This window comes from Diceros bicornis, chromosome 5, assembly GCF_020826845.1.
Source record: "Diceros bicornis minor isolate mBicDic1 chromosome 5, mDicBic1.mat.cur, whole genome shotgun sequence".
Lineage (NCBI taxonomy): Eukaryota > Metazoa > Chordata > Mammalia > Perissodactyla > Rhinocerotidae > Diceros > Diceros bicornis.
This window is the reverse complement of record NC_080744.1, coordinates 16296945-16314242: the sequence shown is the minus strand read 5'-3', so window position 1 is coordinate 16314242 and position 17298 is coordinate 16296945. Positions and strand designations below refer to the sequence as shown.

Here is a 17298-nt window from a genome sequence, read left to right as displayed (position 1 = left end):
TCCATGTATCTATGTATCACTGTGCACTTAAACGTTCCCTTGAATTTATAGACACCCTCCACGTTTCTTATACGCCAACGTCTGTGTGTGTATAAAGACGAGCATGAAGCATATCAACTATGCCTTGTATAGGGGAAGTCTCCGCTGCTTGTGTGTTTTGTGCAATGCCTGTTGAGGGAGGGCTCTGATAAATTAAAAGCAGACCAGCAAACACTAAAGATTACTGAGGACTTTGAAAGGCAGACCTAAATGTTCTATAAATAATGTGGTTAAAAATACTTCCATAAATTGGTATGATAAAAGCACATCATTTAATTGAAGACCATAAATGCTAACAAAAGGAAACATAATTTTTACTTATGAAAGAATCAACTATTTATGGAAGGAAGATATAAAGTAAAAGAGCTTCCTATAATACAGGCATAGTCCATCATAGAAAAATGCTAAGGTTAGCAACACAGCTGTGTGTGTGTTCACTGTATGTCCATGAAGGAGAAGCATTTTCCTGTTTGTTTCCACGGTTTACACGATATCTATTCAAAAGCAGTTTAAAATTCAAATGTTTTCTCTCATTGCCCACACTAGCCTGTACTGCGTGAACCCTCCCGTAAATGCAGTGATTATGTGGGCTCTGGCTGGTGTCAGCCTGAGGCTTTGGGGTTGTAGAATATGAATTCAATGTCAAGAAACCTTCTGGCGTGAAAAGTCTTATAGAGGAGAAAGGGGAAAGCCAAAAAGGACAGAACTTCTTGGGACCAAGCAACTGTTTCTTCTCAAAGGCTTTCATTTATCTCACACCCTCTGCCCTGCAGTCTTCCAGCAATCTACCAGAGAAAGTAGTCACAGGTTGGTCCCCTTCCCTCTGCCAGGCAGGCAGGCTCACCTTCCTCACCTGCATAGCACAGCGGAGGCAGCCTCAAAAGTAAGACCACAATACTTCCTGCTAAACTGTCTGAGTTACACACCTACAAATTGTTTTCATCGAAAACTTCCTCTTCTGCCATTGAATTGACAAGACCAAACTGGAAGTTAAATGAAAGCATCTTGCCAAGGCGAATGGGTTATGTTGTCTAAAGTCTAATATCCAGAAGGTTTGTTATTTCATCTCCACTTCTCTCACCCTCTCCCCCACTGCAGGGAGATGGAGTCTTCAATTTCCCTCTGTGTTATTTGAACTTAATATGTACCTTACACAGCATCCTGATTATTAGTAGGCTGGATGTTGTGAAATATATTTTTTCTCTACAGTATCTATATCACAGCTTTAGTGAACTGGTTAATGCCTCCAGCCAGTTGTGTCCTTGGTCATGTCTCTTGTACGATCCTTGTGTGCCTCAATTTCTTCATCTATAAAATGGGATGCTCAGAGTATTTATCTCACACATTTATGAGTTCACATATGTAAATTATTATTTCTACTTTTTGTAGTGGTGCATTTTGTAAAAGATAGAAATCTCTTAACATTATAAGCCCAGAAATGTAACATAATAATTGGAAACAACAGGAAGTTTGTTATTACAATTATTTATATACCTACCTACCTATCCACATATCTCATACATAGATATTTGAAAACAACGTTTTTTTTCACATTCGCTCTTATGGAAATGGAAGCATGAATAAATCTGTATTCATTTTGCTGATGCTTCCAAAGGACATTGGCTTTATGCTTTAGCTTTGTACTGTGTCATCAACATCTTCCACTAGGTCCTAGTTACAAATTTAAGAGTTTGAGACAGAGAAAAGGCTCTAGGCTTCTAGATCATCAGATAATTCCTAGGAGTCCTAGTCATTTACTAACACTTTCTAGCCACTAAGGGAATATTCACTACACCTAATTCATTATTTACCATATGCATCTCAGTGCCTGAAAATAATCATAGCATTTTTTATTTCAAAAACACCATAGACTATCAGATGCTTTTTGCTATTTTATTTGTTTTCTCCAAAGGTATTTTTTTCTTAGAACATTTTTATGTTTTCAGTGTCACTATTCATTAAACTAACTGCTTTATACCCTACTCTTGTTTACTTAGCTATTTTTAAGATTCTGTAATAAATACAGAGATTTTCCTACCCCAAACAAAAGGTAGGACCTTGATGGTAATGTACACCTGACCATATGGTTTCCCCAGCCCTATTTCATCCTCTGCTCTCCTCACCTAAGGTAATCAAGATCCTGAACCCCGTATTCTTTATTCCCTTGCTTTCCTTTGATAGAAAAGAATACTTTTTATTTTAGTTTTTCTTAACTTTATTAAAAGGTAATCATGCTGTATGTTATCTTTTAGGACTTCCTCTTTCATTTAATATTATAATGCCAAGATTCATGCATGTCGTTGAGTATGGCTGTCAGTCACTTATTTTGACAATTATATAAAATTCCATTGTGAGCAAATACATGTATCTCATTTAATTCTAATAGCAACCTATGAGATCGGCATTAGGATCTTGATTTTGCAGATGTGGAAACAGGCACATAGAGGTTGAGTTTTGTGTGTCCAAGGCCTCATATAATGAGTGGTAGAATTGGGGTTTAAATCCTGGGTCTTCTGACTCTAAAGCCCATTCTCTGAACTACTGTGCAAAATTGATATTTACTGAATGCCCTTCTGTGGCAGGTGACTCAAAGGGAAAAGCAGGACAGAACTAATGTCATTGTTTTTTTGTGGTACATTTTTCATTCACAATCTTCAGCAATTTGGCCCGAAGAACAAATAGCTTTAGCTATTGAAGATCTTGGGAGGTGAAAATATGTGTGTTTTTGTTTTACATTTTTGTATTATATTGGTGTAAATGTCTTTGGCATGTTTCACTTTTTAAATAGAAACTTTTCAAACTTTTTGTAATTATGGAGCCCTGAGGATTTTCTTTACAACTAAACTCTGGTCCCTTCTAAAGTTTTGACCTTGAGGAGTTTGATCAGATAAGCTAAGAGGATCTAGCGTGATAGTACTTCTATTTGTTGTTTAAGAAAGCTTTCTGCATATCTGTGGAATAAATGTCTTTCCTCACCAGAATTTTAAATATTTCTGAGCTGTTTACTCTGTAGTGCTTAGTGTATGATTAATAAAGTGTTCTGTATATTACCACATTCATTGGAAGAATGAAACCAAATGTTTGTACTACAATAATAATGTAATATAATGTTTATAACCTGTCAAAATCATAATTGGTAATAAGCATATGCAGAATAAAAATTTTTACTTACCACAAATCCAAAGAACAGATACCCTCTGCCTTTCTAAGTGATAAAACAGCTCAGACAGGAGAGTTATTAAAGAACTTTTAAGTGTAGGAAACTCTTTGCTATGTTCTACCTCTCCTTGTGTGTCCCCAACTGTCTCCTGCTGTCATTGGTCACACACAAGACAGGCTTTATTCACAGGGTTTAGCTCTATGATTCTCCATTCTCTAAAATCTCAGACTTTTAACAGAATGAATTTCTTTATATGACACCCAGAGTGATGACAGATAAGCCACAGTGCACTACCCCGGAGAATGGGGAGGGAGGGTGCTGCATATGAAAAGGAAAACCCATCGCTTTGTAGACACAACTGTGTTTCCTCCTCAGAGCTTGGTCTGGGATGAGACAGGGGATCAGGATCTTAAGTTTTCAGAAAAATAGAAAAAGCAATTGTGGAATGTATTCTTCTTTAAGGCAGTAAGTGTGGTAAATGTGGGATTAGACACAGGGCAAAATTCTGCCTGAAAAAGAACGAGCCAAAGCCCAGCACGGGGGAGAGACACGAGGTGCGAACGTAAGAGCCCTGGGACAGAAATGCAAAATTGGCGAGGAGTGAACACACCGTGACAGCAGAATGCGGAGAGCGCGTCAGAGATTCAGTGAAGCCAGCTGGCAAAGGGCCTCAGAGCTGTGTGTGCGTCAATGCCATTGGCTGGAAAGCACTACTTTTTAACGATGACCCTTCAGAGAGAAAAGAAAATAATTGCTTAATCATACGTTCATTGTATCCCATAACCCAATTCATTATTCTAAAGACTCAAATTGGGGAGAAATTATCCATTACCAGCTATAGGAGGCCTCAGTACCGGACTAGGCCCCGAACCAGCCTGGGGAGGACAAGTTTAGACCTACCAAGAGGCTCTGTCATCAAGAAGGTAAATGAGTGGGATAGATTTGGTAACCTCATCAATGATTAATGCCCCAAATTTGCTTAGCAATTTAAATTTGCCCAAGCATGTTTTTTTTAATGCATGTTACTTAAACCTTACAGTGATTATGTAAGCTGAAAATTAGGATCACCTTCTTATGTGTATTTTTATTTATTTTTATGAATGAAGAACTTGAGATGTGGAAAGTTAACGTGGCTTGTTTGAATCCACACAGCAACCAGCAGCACAGACAGAGACAAAGCCATGGTGTTTGGGTTCAAATTCCAATATTTTCCCATGCTATCATTCTCTGACCCTTCAAAATAAACATTGAAACATTGTTTTACTCCAAATCGGGGGTTGGCAAACATTTTCTGTAAAAGGCCAGAAGTTATAATCTCTGTCGCAATTACTTAAGTCTACTGTTATAACGTAAAAGAGCCACAGACAATATGTGAGTAAATATGGTGTGTTCAATAAGACTAATTTACAAAATTATTTACAAAAGCAGGCAGTAGGCCGGCTGTGGCCCACAGGCCTTAGTTTCCTGACCCTGCTCTAGATTAGAAAAATTATCATAAACATGGGTATGGCTACTATTTGCAACTCCCTTAAGGAAAGGAGATCATGCTAGAATTGCATTAGAAGGAACAAAAAGTTCTTTTAATAATTATAACAATGACAACTAATACTTATCGAGTGCTCATAAGATATGAGTCACAGTTTCTAAGTGTTTTACCTGCATTCGCTTATTTAATCCTCATGACCATCCCGAGGCAGGTGGTTTATTATCTCCTATTTGTAGATGAGAAAACGGAGGCAGAGAAAATTAAAGTATGTAACTCAAGGTGGTACACTCAGTAAGTGATAGAGCCAATAGTCAGACCTAGAAAGTCTGTTGCACAATTTGCCACTACTGTGTAGACTCAGCAGTCCCTAGGTCAAAGATTTATTTCTGAAAAGAGATAAACGCATTAACTGGTAACTTACCCTATTGTTCCTCATCCCATTTCTGGATATTTGACAGCCAGCTGAAGGAATTCAGTGAGTCAATGTTTTAAATCTTGGAAATTAAGATTTTTAGAGTCCTTAAAAAGATTTCAAATTAACTATGAATTGTGCAGCATTACTGAGTAATTACTCTGAAACGCAATATCACTAATGTACTTTTACAAAATAAAGAGATAAATAAAAGGGCTAAACAGTTCACATGCTCTAAGAAATATTTTCCCAAAGCTTGCTGTGTAATTTCCAGAAATAAAAATAAGACCAATCTAGCTAAGACATTTAGAGGGAATTTCCCGTGTCTACTCTAACCAATCTCAAATAGCATGGTAAACATAATTACACTTCCTATATCCCGCAAAACCCACATTTTTTAAAGAGATTAGGTTGAAAGACAGGAGAGAATATTTTGGAAGTTTTGAGATATGAGAAAGGAGGCCGTGGTTTCTACAGGTGCCAAGATCATCTCTCTGCCGTGTCCTGGAGCCATTACAACCTTTGTAATGATGCTGTTGGCAAAGCTGCAAACAAAGAATTACAGTAATTCAATCTGGCTGTAACAAAAGCATGCAAAACGCTCTCAAAATCAACAGACATCAGACAGGATTTAATCCTTTCTATGTGTCTTAGGTAATTTTTTTGAGAAAGCTATTATATTAACCACATATGTTCATCAAAAGAAAATACTGAATTCAGCTTTTATCAGATATTTTTCCCCACCATATATAAAAAAATCCATCACCTAACACTTCTTTGGAAGTAATTTTAAGTAATTGGATACAATCCAGAACTGCCTTGTAGAAAACATTGGCTGGGTTAAGGTTGAAATTGAAAGCTGGATTTAAATAATTGTTATTCACCTTACCATCTGGGAGTGGTGGGAAGACCCACAGGAAATTTTTTTTTTTCCCCGGAGGAAGATCAGCCCTGAGTTAACATCCATGCCAATCCTCCTCTTTTCTTTTTTTTTTTTTTTTTGCTGAGGAAGACTGGCCCTGGGCTAACATCTGTGCCCATCTTCCTCCACTTTATATGGGACGCCACCACAACTTGGCCTGACAAGAGGTATGTTGGTGCGTGCCTGGGGTCTGAACCCAGGCTGCCAGCAGCGGAGCATGTGCACTTAACCGCTAGGCCACGGGGCCGGCCCCCCCACAGGAAATTTTTATAGGCAGTCCCAGTGCAGCCTTCTAAAGTAAAAAAAAAAAAAAAAAAAAAAAAAGGAACAACAATGGCCTAATTCTTTCTGATTACACCTTTTACTAGAAGAAGATGCTGAATGATTCCTATGAAGTGGGAGTGGGGTGGGGGGTTTGCCCCTGGGTTAAGGATAAAAAGATACAGCCATGTACTCATTTCATATGTGTCGTTTGTATTACTGCTATCAAGTAAACCAGATTCATGGAAATTAAATGCTGCAATGCTAATCTGGAATGACGAGGGAGAACTCTCACCCATCCTTACATCATTGCTGCCTAGAAAACCAGGCAGAACTGCAATGAAGCTCTGAAACCACAGTGATGAATGTTTCTATTCTTAATTGATTTCTTAACATTACTTAACTGTTATTTTCATTGTTAATAAACTCAAATAGAAAGAAACTGGGAGAACAGAATTGCAAAGGTGTCTCCATGCTCTCCACGTAGATATATGCAGGATTGGAGCAGTGAATCTGATCCACCCTGGTGTACAGGCTTAAGCATGTGGGTTCAAGATGCTTGGGTTTGTCCTGGCTTGACCTATTTCTAATCCATGATCTTCCTTAAACCCCAGGTTTCTCATCTTAAAAATGGGGATAATAATAGCACTTACCTCATAGAGTGGTTATGAGTGTTAAATGAGATAATATACATGAAAGCTGCTTAAAATAGAGCCTCCTTAGTAAGAACTCAATATATTTTAGCTCTCAGCGTTATACTATCAGTAAACCTGTCCTTTTTTTAAAGTACTTATTTTTAATACATCAGGGTAAATAGATAAAATAAATAGATAAATAGTAAACAGATAAAGAAAATTCCATGGGGTTTCAATTACTTCAGGTGAGTTGTATGATCTATAGAAACTGAATTATCTATTAGTTGGATCATTGACCTATTACCCTCCAGGTAAAAACCACAAGAGAATTGTTTTCCTCTCAAGACTAGAAAAAAAGGAGGCAGTTAGTACCTCTCCCGAGTTTGCCCTTTGACCTGTGGAAAGGTCGGCTCTCTTGGGGGGCGGAAAACCAGGTCCCGGGTTATCAGAGGTGGGTCTCCACATTTGGTTACTTTTGAGCTTTTGAGCAAGGTAGTGAGACAGTTACTTGGAGTCCACTTTCTTCCCCACTTTCTGTCTCCCTGACTTTCTTTTATAAACACTCCTTTTCTGTCTTCATCATTTTTCTCCCAGATTATTGCTCTACACACACAAGCACACACACACACACGCGCGCGCGCACACACACACACACACACACACACACACACAATTAGACCTTCATTTAAGGAGATAAAGAGAATTTATTTTTTTAGTATTCATATTGAATTGTCAATCATCTTCTGTAACTTTACTGTCACATCATTCTTTTATAATTTACCAATTAATAGTATTTATTAATAGTATTTAACAGAGCCTCACTAGGTTCTATTAGTTGGCAACATTATGATCTAGGATTTTCAGCTGTGTAATTTCAATAAATAATTTCTCTTCTCTTTTCTCTTTATTTGTAAATTTAGGGTTTAGGATTGAAAGGATTCTCTTCAACTGTAGCATTCTGTGGTTCTGTAATAGCATCTTTTTCCATTGATAAATTTATTCAGTTATAGATGAAATTTAATTCCTCTGAACAACACTTCCGGTTTGGCACAAATCTTCTGGTATATAGCCAATTCTGTATACCAGGATTCACATTTAGTTCATTGAAAATGATGCTTCAGAAGGACAAAGGCAGCTTTTGAACCTAAGTTGCAGTGTTATTGCCTTTGGCACCATGGAAGCCAGCTTTCTCCTTGTAACCATTTCCTTTCTCACATTATGATACCTTTCTAATTTGAATAGAGATGCTAGTCTAAAATGGAAAGAAAAGGTCTTCTAGTTATGGATTTCAGTCAGGATGGTGGCACAGGTAACATGAATATATTGTTTTGGTTTATAAATCATCAGGACTTAGTTGATTTAAAAGTAGAAAGAAATATACCAATAAACTGCGGGTGCAGTGATGACAAGGAAATGTACAGATCTGTGAGAAACAGATGACAGAAAACTCGCAGTTAAAATTAATGACCAGACTGAAGAGACGGAGGATTTGAGTCTAACAGAACTAACCGGAGACCCCACAATCAGAGGCCTAGCCTTATTCTGTTCTCATCTCTGAGGTACCCTGAAGTCCTTCACAGTATAGCAAAAGCCTTAATATATCCCTGCCTGTCCTTCTGTCATTAATTTTTTAGCATATTATTTTAGATGAATTTCTTATAAATTACATTCTAATCAGATCTGAAAGTCTGTTTCTTTTAATAAGGATATTAAGCCCATTCACATTTATTTTCTTGATTAAAATTGCTGATCTTTCATTACATTCATTCCTTTATTCATTCAATAAATATTTATGGGACACCTACCATGTGGCAGGCACTGGGCTGGATGTTAGCAATGCCTGAACCTTACACTATAGTCTTGTTTAAATATTCTGCTATAAGGCACGTTGTTTTCTTCATTTTTACTCTAGAGAATTGGAAGGTTTTTTTTAAAAAAAAATTTCCTTTACTTTCAATATCAAGAATGTCAACCTCTTGAGCCAGCCCTGATGGCCTAGGGGTTAAACTTCAGCACTCTCACCGCTTCGGCGGCCTGGGTTCGTTCTCTGGTTGTGGAACCACACCACCCATCTGTCAGTAGCCATACTGTGGCGGAAGCTCACATAGAAGAACTAGAAGGACTTACAACTAGGATATACAACCGTGCACTGGGCCTTTGGGGAGGAAAAAAAAGAATGCCTCTTACTGATGCCACTTTTAAAATGAGAAATTGGCTTACTTTTTTCTGCATTCTCCACCCTATTTCTCTATTTTTGTTGATATAATCTTGGATTTAATTATTAGCTAATATTTTATTGTACTAATTACATTCTTTCTCATACTTCTAATAATTTTTATTGTCTTCTTATTGCAATTTTTAATTCACCAAAAGTTCTCTTCATCTCTGTACCATCTTTACTGACCTTAATTTGTTCCATCTCCAGAAGTGCCTACCTCAGTGCCAGGGATCAATATCCTTGGGCGTATTTTCAGAAACAGATTGAAATTTTCTAAGGTTTTCTCTTTTCTTGTATTAATTCTATTTCAAAAAGAGCCTATTAGTCTATTGCTTTGAGTCCCAATTTGGGCCCTCTTTTGAACTACAATGTCTGTTAGTGTGTGTGTTGGTTTTTCCATATTTGTTTATTCTTAAGGAGGGAGGTGTTTTTTCCAGCATTGAGTGTTGAGATAGGTCCTATGAGAGATTCTGTAAGTGGTTCCCTGTACAAATATTTCAGGCCTAGACAAAAAGGAAATGGAAAATTTAGATTTCCTTTAGTGTTATCAAAATTTAGGGATGAGAAAGTGTAGACCTTATACAAGGGATAGCAAGTTCTCTATTGATACTGAAGCATAGGGGTACCTACATGTCTGATGTCAGGTGAAGTTGAAAGCAACCCAGGGAGCCTACACTTTTCTCATTCATCAGGGGTGTCCTCAGTGTCCCAGAGCAGGAGAGGGATCTTGCAGAGCTGTGTGTCTGTCAGCCTTGAAGGAGAAAGACTTATTTGGAAGTAGCTCTTCTGTAACTTGGGTGACGCATCCTGGGGCTTGAAATAGTGCTATTACAGTGGGGAGAAAAGAGGCTGGATTTAAGAGAGACCTCAGGGTTGGAGATGACGGGATTTGGGAACTACTTTGCTGGTAGAGTGAGGAAAAGGGAGGAGGCTTTCTACGCCTCAATCCCACCAAGAGTCCCTCTCTCCCTGGAATGCCGTTGCCTCTTGTTGTATCAGGTTTGATGGATTCGATTGGAGACCTAAAAGAAACTTTTCAACCCAAACGAATGTACTAAATGTATATTTTATTATGTAGGGAAGAGTAAAGCACAAGTTAACAGATATGGAGAATACAGGAAGTAACTGTATTTAAAGAAACAGATTGGATACTTATAACATCCAAATAGGTCAATAAAAAGAGGAAATAATATCAGATTGATTGAAAAGAGAAATATCAGATTGACCAAGAGAGAAACATCAGATTGGGTACTTATAACATTCATGCCCTCACGCCGGGGAAAGTCCCTTTAATTGACACAGCTTGGTGGGAGTGCCAATCGAAAGAGGTCCTGGGCAAGATGTCCCCCCTACAGGCAAGACTCTCACCAGGCCCCAGGTTTCAGCAGCTTATATAGTATGAGTAATCTCCAGAGTTAGTTTTTGCAGAGTAGGCATTTGGTGTTCTCATGCACAAATGGTTATCAGTTGTGTACGTGCATTGAGCCCCTTGGCTATCGTCCCAGCCCAGCACAGATGGCCAGTCCACCCCAGGCTACGACGCCCAAAGAGTCTTGTAATCTTACAAATTGTAACTATCTCTGTGGGAGAAGGGCCAGTTCCCAACACACAGAAAGCCACTTTATATTTCTTTGTGTGCTCGTGGCTGTAGGTCCATGGAATGGCCAAACATGGCTGTACTCATGTCAAGACACTTCTGCATCAACCCACAGTTCCCTTTAAACAAGGAAGAGAATCCTCAACGAAAGGCATTGAAAGTAATAGAATGTGGGTAAGGATGGAGGGTTTCTGGTAACTAAAAAGATGAGCCAATTCAAGATTGTTTTAGGAGTGTGGGTAGAGATGTTTTTAATTCATTCAACACCTTTCTCTTAAGCAAACACCTATGTTAAGCACTGTGCTGGGCACTGGGGATATACGACAGTGGTCCCATAAGATTAGTACCATGGAGCCTAGGTGTGTAGTAGTAGGCTGTATCATCTAAGTTTGTGTAAGTACTGTAGGGGAGGAAGAAATTTTCGTCTATCCTTCTAGGTTCTTCTGCCCGGACTAAGAATTAAATTGACATGAGACAGATTAACGGGAGAAAAACAAGCAAAAGTTTAATAACATATATATGTGGGAGAAACCAGGGAAAACTGAGTAACTTGCCAAAATGGCCGAAGCCCTTACCTTAAATACCATCCTCAGCTAAAGACAAAAGAAGATGTTGGAGGTTAGGGTGGGGAGAGTCAGGGACTTCAAAGAGAAGGAAGGCAATTCACTGGTAGGTGAAAAGGAGCAAACATTTGGAAAATAAGTGTTTGACCACACAGAAACAGAAGAACAGAGAGGGGAGCCCAGCAAACAGGCTTTTCTAGGTTCTTCCCTGGCTACCACCTGGCTCATGTTATGCTAAGGCAATAGCTCCCTTCCTGAGACAGATTTTTTTAATCTGAATTCTTTTGGGCAGTTAAGGGGGAGGTAACAAGAAAAACTTGCTGAATTTTTTGTTTCTTAAAAATAATCAGCCTAAAATAATCCCCATGTTAAAGAGACATGTTTTGGGGTGGCAAGTTTTGCTCCCCGTCAGTACACATTATGATGTTCACACGATGACAAAATCACCTAACGACACATTTCTCAGAATGTATCCACTCGATAAATTATGCATGACTATAGTATGTGTATGTATGGAGGCCTGGAAATAAGTGATTGAAGAAATTCCTGTGTTGTTTTGCATGCTTATTTAAATGTTATCAAGTATGTGTAGGTGTGAATCTATGTATCTTGTCAACAAACTAGAGTGTAAACTATCAAGTTAAAATTTTACTTTTTTAGAGCAGTTTTAGGTTCACAGCAAAATTGAGGGGGAGGCGCAGAGATTTCCCATACACTCCCTGTTCCTACACATGCATAGCTTCCCCCATTATCAATATGCCCCACCAGAGTGGTACAATTTTACAACTGATGAACCTACAATGACACAAATAACCACCCAGAGTCCACAGTTTACATTAGGGTTCACTCTTGGTGTTGTACATTTTATGGGTTTGAAGAAATGTATAACAACATATATCCATCATTATGGTATCATAACAAGTATTTTCACTGCCCAAAAAATCCTCTGTGTTCTGCCTATTCATTCCTCACCCCCACTACCTGCCCCAACTCCTGGCAACCACTGACCTTTTAACTCTCCATACTTCTGCCTTTTCTAGAATGTCATATGGTTGGAATCATGTAGTATGTAGCCTTTTCCGATTGGCTTTTTTTTTAGTAGTATGCATTTAAGATTCCTTCACATCTTTTCATGGCTTGATAGCTCATTTCTTTTGAGCACTGAATAATATTCCATTGTTTGGATGTACCACAGTTTATTAATCCATTCACCTACTAAGGACATCTTGGTTGCTTCCAAGTCTTGGCAATTATGAATAAAGATGCTATAAATATCCATGTGCAGGTTCTTGTGTGGACATAAGTTTTCAACTCCTTTGGGTGAATACAAAGGAGCATGATTGCTGGATCGTATGGTAAGAGTATGCTTAGTTTTGTAAGAAACTGCCAAACTGTCTTCCAAAGTGCTGGTACCATTTTGCATTCCACCAGCAAAGAATGATAGGTCCTGTTGCTCCACATCCTTGCAAGCATTTTGTGTTGTCAGTGTCCTGAATTTTAGCCATTCTAATAGGTGTGTGGTAGTATTTCATTGATTTTTTTTTTTTTTTTTTTTTTTGGTGAGGAAGATCAGACCTGAGCTAACATCCATGCTAATCCTCCTCTTTTTGCTGAGGAAGACCGGCTCTGAGCTAACATCTATTGCCAATCCTCCTCCTTTTTATTAACCCCCAAAGCCCCAGTAGATAGTTGTACGTCATAGTTGCACATCTTTCTAGTGGCTGTATGTGGGACGCAGCCTCCGGAGAAGCAGTGCGTCGGTGCGCACCCGGGATCCGAACCCGGGCCACCAGTAGCGGAGCGCGCACACTTAACCGCTAAGCCACGAGGCTGGCCCCATTGATGTTTTAAGAGTATAAACTTTTTAAAAGTAGGAAATATCCTGAAGTTGTATTTGTTTTGCATGCCCTTCATAGTACTATAGACAATGCCTTAGAGTCACTAGGTACTCAAAGAATACTTAGCGGGTTGTGGAATTTCAAGATGAGGTGGGACTTGAGATTATTTAGCTAGCTCAACCTCCTTAATCTAAAGAAGAGAAACCAAGTCACTGATAAATTAAATGACTCACCCAGGGCCATACAACCAGAGCCAGATGGCAGCCCACATCTCTTGAATCCTAATCCAGGCCATAGTCCAATAATATTGAATCAATGATTTCATGTGAGTCATCATTGATGTCTTTGCAATTTTCACATCTCAATTTTTCATCTATAAAATAGAAATAATAATCTTATCTCATTTTATGAATAGAAATCAAAAAATGATCATCACAAGGGACATCGTGATTAATAGGAAATGTAGAAATGCTTATTAATACTATGAAGTACTATTTTAAACAGTATTAAAAATACATATGATGACAAACCAAGGCTCCTCTGGCATTGGAACTCAGGGATTTACCATCTTGACCTGCCACAGCTTCTCATTTCCAGGGGCTTTACTCTTAGGGATTCAACTCTATATAGAGTTTGCTATCATCGTTCACCTTGTATTTATGTTGCACTTCCATATGAGAAGCTTAAAGAGCTTTACAAACATTAGCTCATTAATCCTCCCAAAACCTCTCTAAGATAGGGCAGAGGCATAAATCATTATTCCCATCTGGAAAAAAAAATAGCCTAACTTATCTCTCTTAATTTCAATGATGCTCTAAACTGTTGATTAAATCCCAATTTATATCCTGTACATTTAGAATATCACATTCTTTTCCCCAAGGATATTTTCCTTTCTTTTTGAATTTAATGTCATGAGGATAAGTGTAGAAACAGATTGACAGGTCTGGTGTTAGAAGTTCTTTTGAGAGGCACAGGATAGGCGGTAACCCGGGTTCCTCCTTCCCCTCATGCTTGCCACCTTTTCTCAAAATGTCCTGCTTTGTTGCCCTGCAGTCATGACAGGAGAAATTACTTTTAGGAATTGCAGGGATGTTTCAAGACCCATTCACTCTTTATCTGTCAGCCAAGACCACCAGCAAGAGAGCCAATGGATATCCATTCAACCATGCAGTCCGAACTCTCAATAAAATGCTGGTGCAACAGACTTCAAAGGTTTATGAAAGCAACAATGGAAGTTAAATTTTCAATCTGTGTGCTTTGCTTCGTCATGTGGTTCTCACTATAAAGATATTTGGAGTTAGACTTGGAAGGTGTTAGAACATGACCAAGACACGAGCAGAATCTGAGACCAAGCGAGGTTGGTTCATGCGAATGATGGCAACCACACACATGTCCAGTTAAAGCAATTGTCCACAGTTCAGGCCAGTGAAAAGGAAAATAAATACAAATGATTAAGTCAAGATGAAATTAATATTCTATCACCCCTAGAAGTTCATCAGATAAGGTGAGAGTCAACTTGCAACTGATTTGAAAGGTATTCAAAGTTATATTTTATCATTATTTTTTAAAAGTCTGTCTTGGACCACCATTTGATAATTTTCTTGTCTCATAACAGAATAAGGTTATGTAACAATATGATGACAGAAGATGTTAAAGGCTAAAGGATCATTTCATTTTAGAGAAAGGGTATTGAGGGCGCATAAAAATTACATGATTTACTTAAGATCGTACAACTAGTTATTGTCAAACTAGAAGACTCTAAATTGTGTTTTTTCCCCATCAATCAAAGTTGCTTCTCAAATGTTCAACTAAACACTTTATGCTTAGATGACTTATGTTCTGCCTTGCTGCCAAAATATTAGGTGGGATGAGCAAGAGGACTACTCCCCAATGTATTCAATCTTCCTTTGAGGAGCAGGCAAGAGAGAGACGTGGTGTCTCTTAGAAGGAAAAAAAAAACATATTCCTCTAAAAGGAAAGTTACCTTTATTCAAGGAAATGTTCTCAAAAAATTCTCCTGGACCTCTGCTTTGTTTTAGCTATGGGAGTGTTTAAAAAATGAAGTTCTTATTACATTTCCTTTTCATGAGGTTCTGGAATATTGCTTTGAGCTAAATAATCATTATAGCAATTTACCAGTTGGCTAATATTTAGTCAGCATCCCTCTACTACCTAATATAATGGTTGAAGAGTGTTTTGCTGTTATATATTAGCTAAACTTCTAAATGACCCTGAGAGTGTGGTTAGTATTACTGCACATCTGGGAATACTGAAAACTGGTGAAAAGGAGTCGAGTTGCCCTGGGCTTCCACCACAAAAGCAAAGGAAAGAGCTAAGAAGCAAATTCCCAGTGGTCTAAACTCACAGGAAAATGTCCTATTTATTTTAGATTCTATGAAAATAAAGTCAGAAATATGAAATTTATAGAGCTATCTATACTTCAGCCTTTCCCAGGTCAGGGAGGAGTAGATGAATAAACAGGAGTCTTTCTAATTTGACTCTTTGTCCCTAGTATAATTTTCTTCCTTTTTAGTGGTGTTATTCCCCATAGCCTAACTCTTTTCCTACATTCTTGTTGTGTCCCTAGAGTTCTTGGATTCATTTCTTTCCCATCTGTAGGATTCTGGAATAACAGGAATACCTCCCCAAATTGCTGGTTCCTGGCTGTTATACTTCAAGTAACACTGTGAGCTTTGTGACAAGTTCCAGGAGTGGCTTCATAGGAAATAAAGAGTAAGTTAGCTAGAGATAAGTCCGGAAAAACATGGTTTGATAGAGGAGAGGGGTGAAGAGTAGCCAACTATGTATGGATAAGAGAGCTAGAAAAATACCATGCAGCAGAGTTGAGCGAGTCATGAGACTAATTAGTCCAATAATTTGTCCTCTCCTGTGTGTTCCACATTATCCCTGGGAATTCCTCTTGGGTCGTCCTTGCTCCTGTATTCTCTTGCTTTTCCTCTATTTCTTTCTCTAGGTGTAATCTTTATGATCCTTCTTTCATAGATTTAGCCTAATGGGTCTATTGTGTTGTACCTTGTCATATAGAATTCTTTCCTTCCTTTCTTCAAGACTGTCCTGGATATTTCTTTGACCTGGCCAGTGAACATGCAAGATCCATTAAAAGCACAGATGAGTTTAGGTAACTGGGATCTACAGATAATTTAGAGAAGAAAATCACCTTCATTCATTCCCCAAAATTACTTTGAAATGATTCCCATGGAATCAATAAGAGAGAAAAAGCACTGTGGGTGTTGTAAATAGATTTCAAAATATAATAATGTAAAAATAAATGGCAATTAATGCCTTATCTGCTTATGAAAAGAGTGATTGTCGAATTTTAAGAAAAGGTATTTTGTAGGATAATGGTTAAGTTGCATTTACATCCAGCACTCTTTCTCCCTTATTGCTAAAAGTTACCTTTCTATAATTGCAGACTGGTTTAGCATCTTAACAATAATGGACATGTTTTTAAAAGATTATTGCCAAAAGTGCATTCTTTATTCCAGGGAGACTCTGTAATAGACACCAGCATTTTAGTAATGATACAAGCAATCTGTAAGCTATTATGGTTTTCTTTAGAGTAACTTAATCTTCATATTGTTTTGTATGTCTGGAATTTTAATAGTGTTTTTAATTTAGAAAAGGACGTATATAACATATTACTAATTACATGTGAGTACAAACTAAGCACACGACCACTGAGCTTGATTCTTAAAAACAAACATATTTAAAAGTACTTAACCCGGTGTAGGGAAAGTCACAGAGAAATTAAAGAATGCCACACGGGGATAACAACAGCTTAGATGGAATAACACAGTGAGGGTCTGCATTTTCAGAATGGTTATTATATTTTGGTCCACAGCAAAAAAATAGTTAAGAGGAATAGAAATACTCCTTTTTAAATATAATTAATATTTTTTCAGCGGATGAAGATACAAACAGTTAAAACATCAATGCGAATGTTTGTAAAAGAATGATTAGCTTTTCCCTGGATGACACCATTCATCCAAGGGCCTCCAAGAATTTATAGTATTAATTAATAGTCCTGGTGGCCCTTAATGATTCATCTTGATTGGTGAGGATACTAGATTGCAAGAAAAAGTAGGGTCTTTTCCTAGGTCAAAGGTCAGGCTAATTAGGCCATGGAGGTGAAGATGACTGGTCTCT

At 38.0% G+C, this 17298-nt stretch overlaps 1 protein-coding gene across 2 annotated transcripts in view; it reads left to right on the top strand.

Annotated features, from left to right (window-relative positions):
- AKAP6 (A-kinase anchoring protein 6) overlaps positions 1–17298 on the top strand; it is a 438207-nt gene that overhangs the window by 369399 nt on the left and 51510 nt on the right. The window lies entirely within an intron of this gene.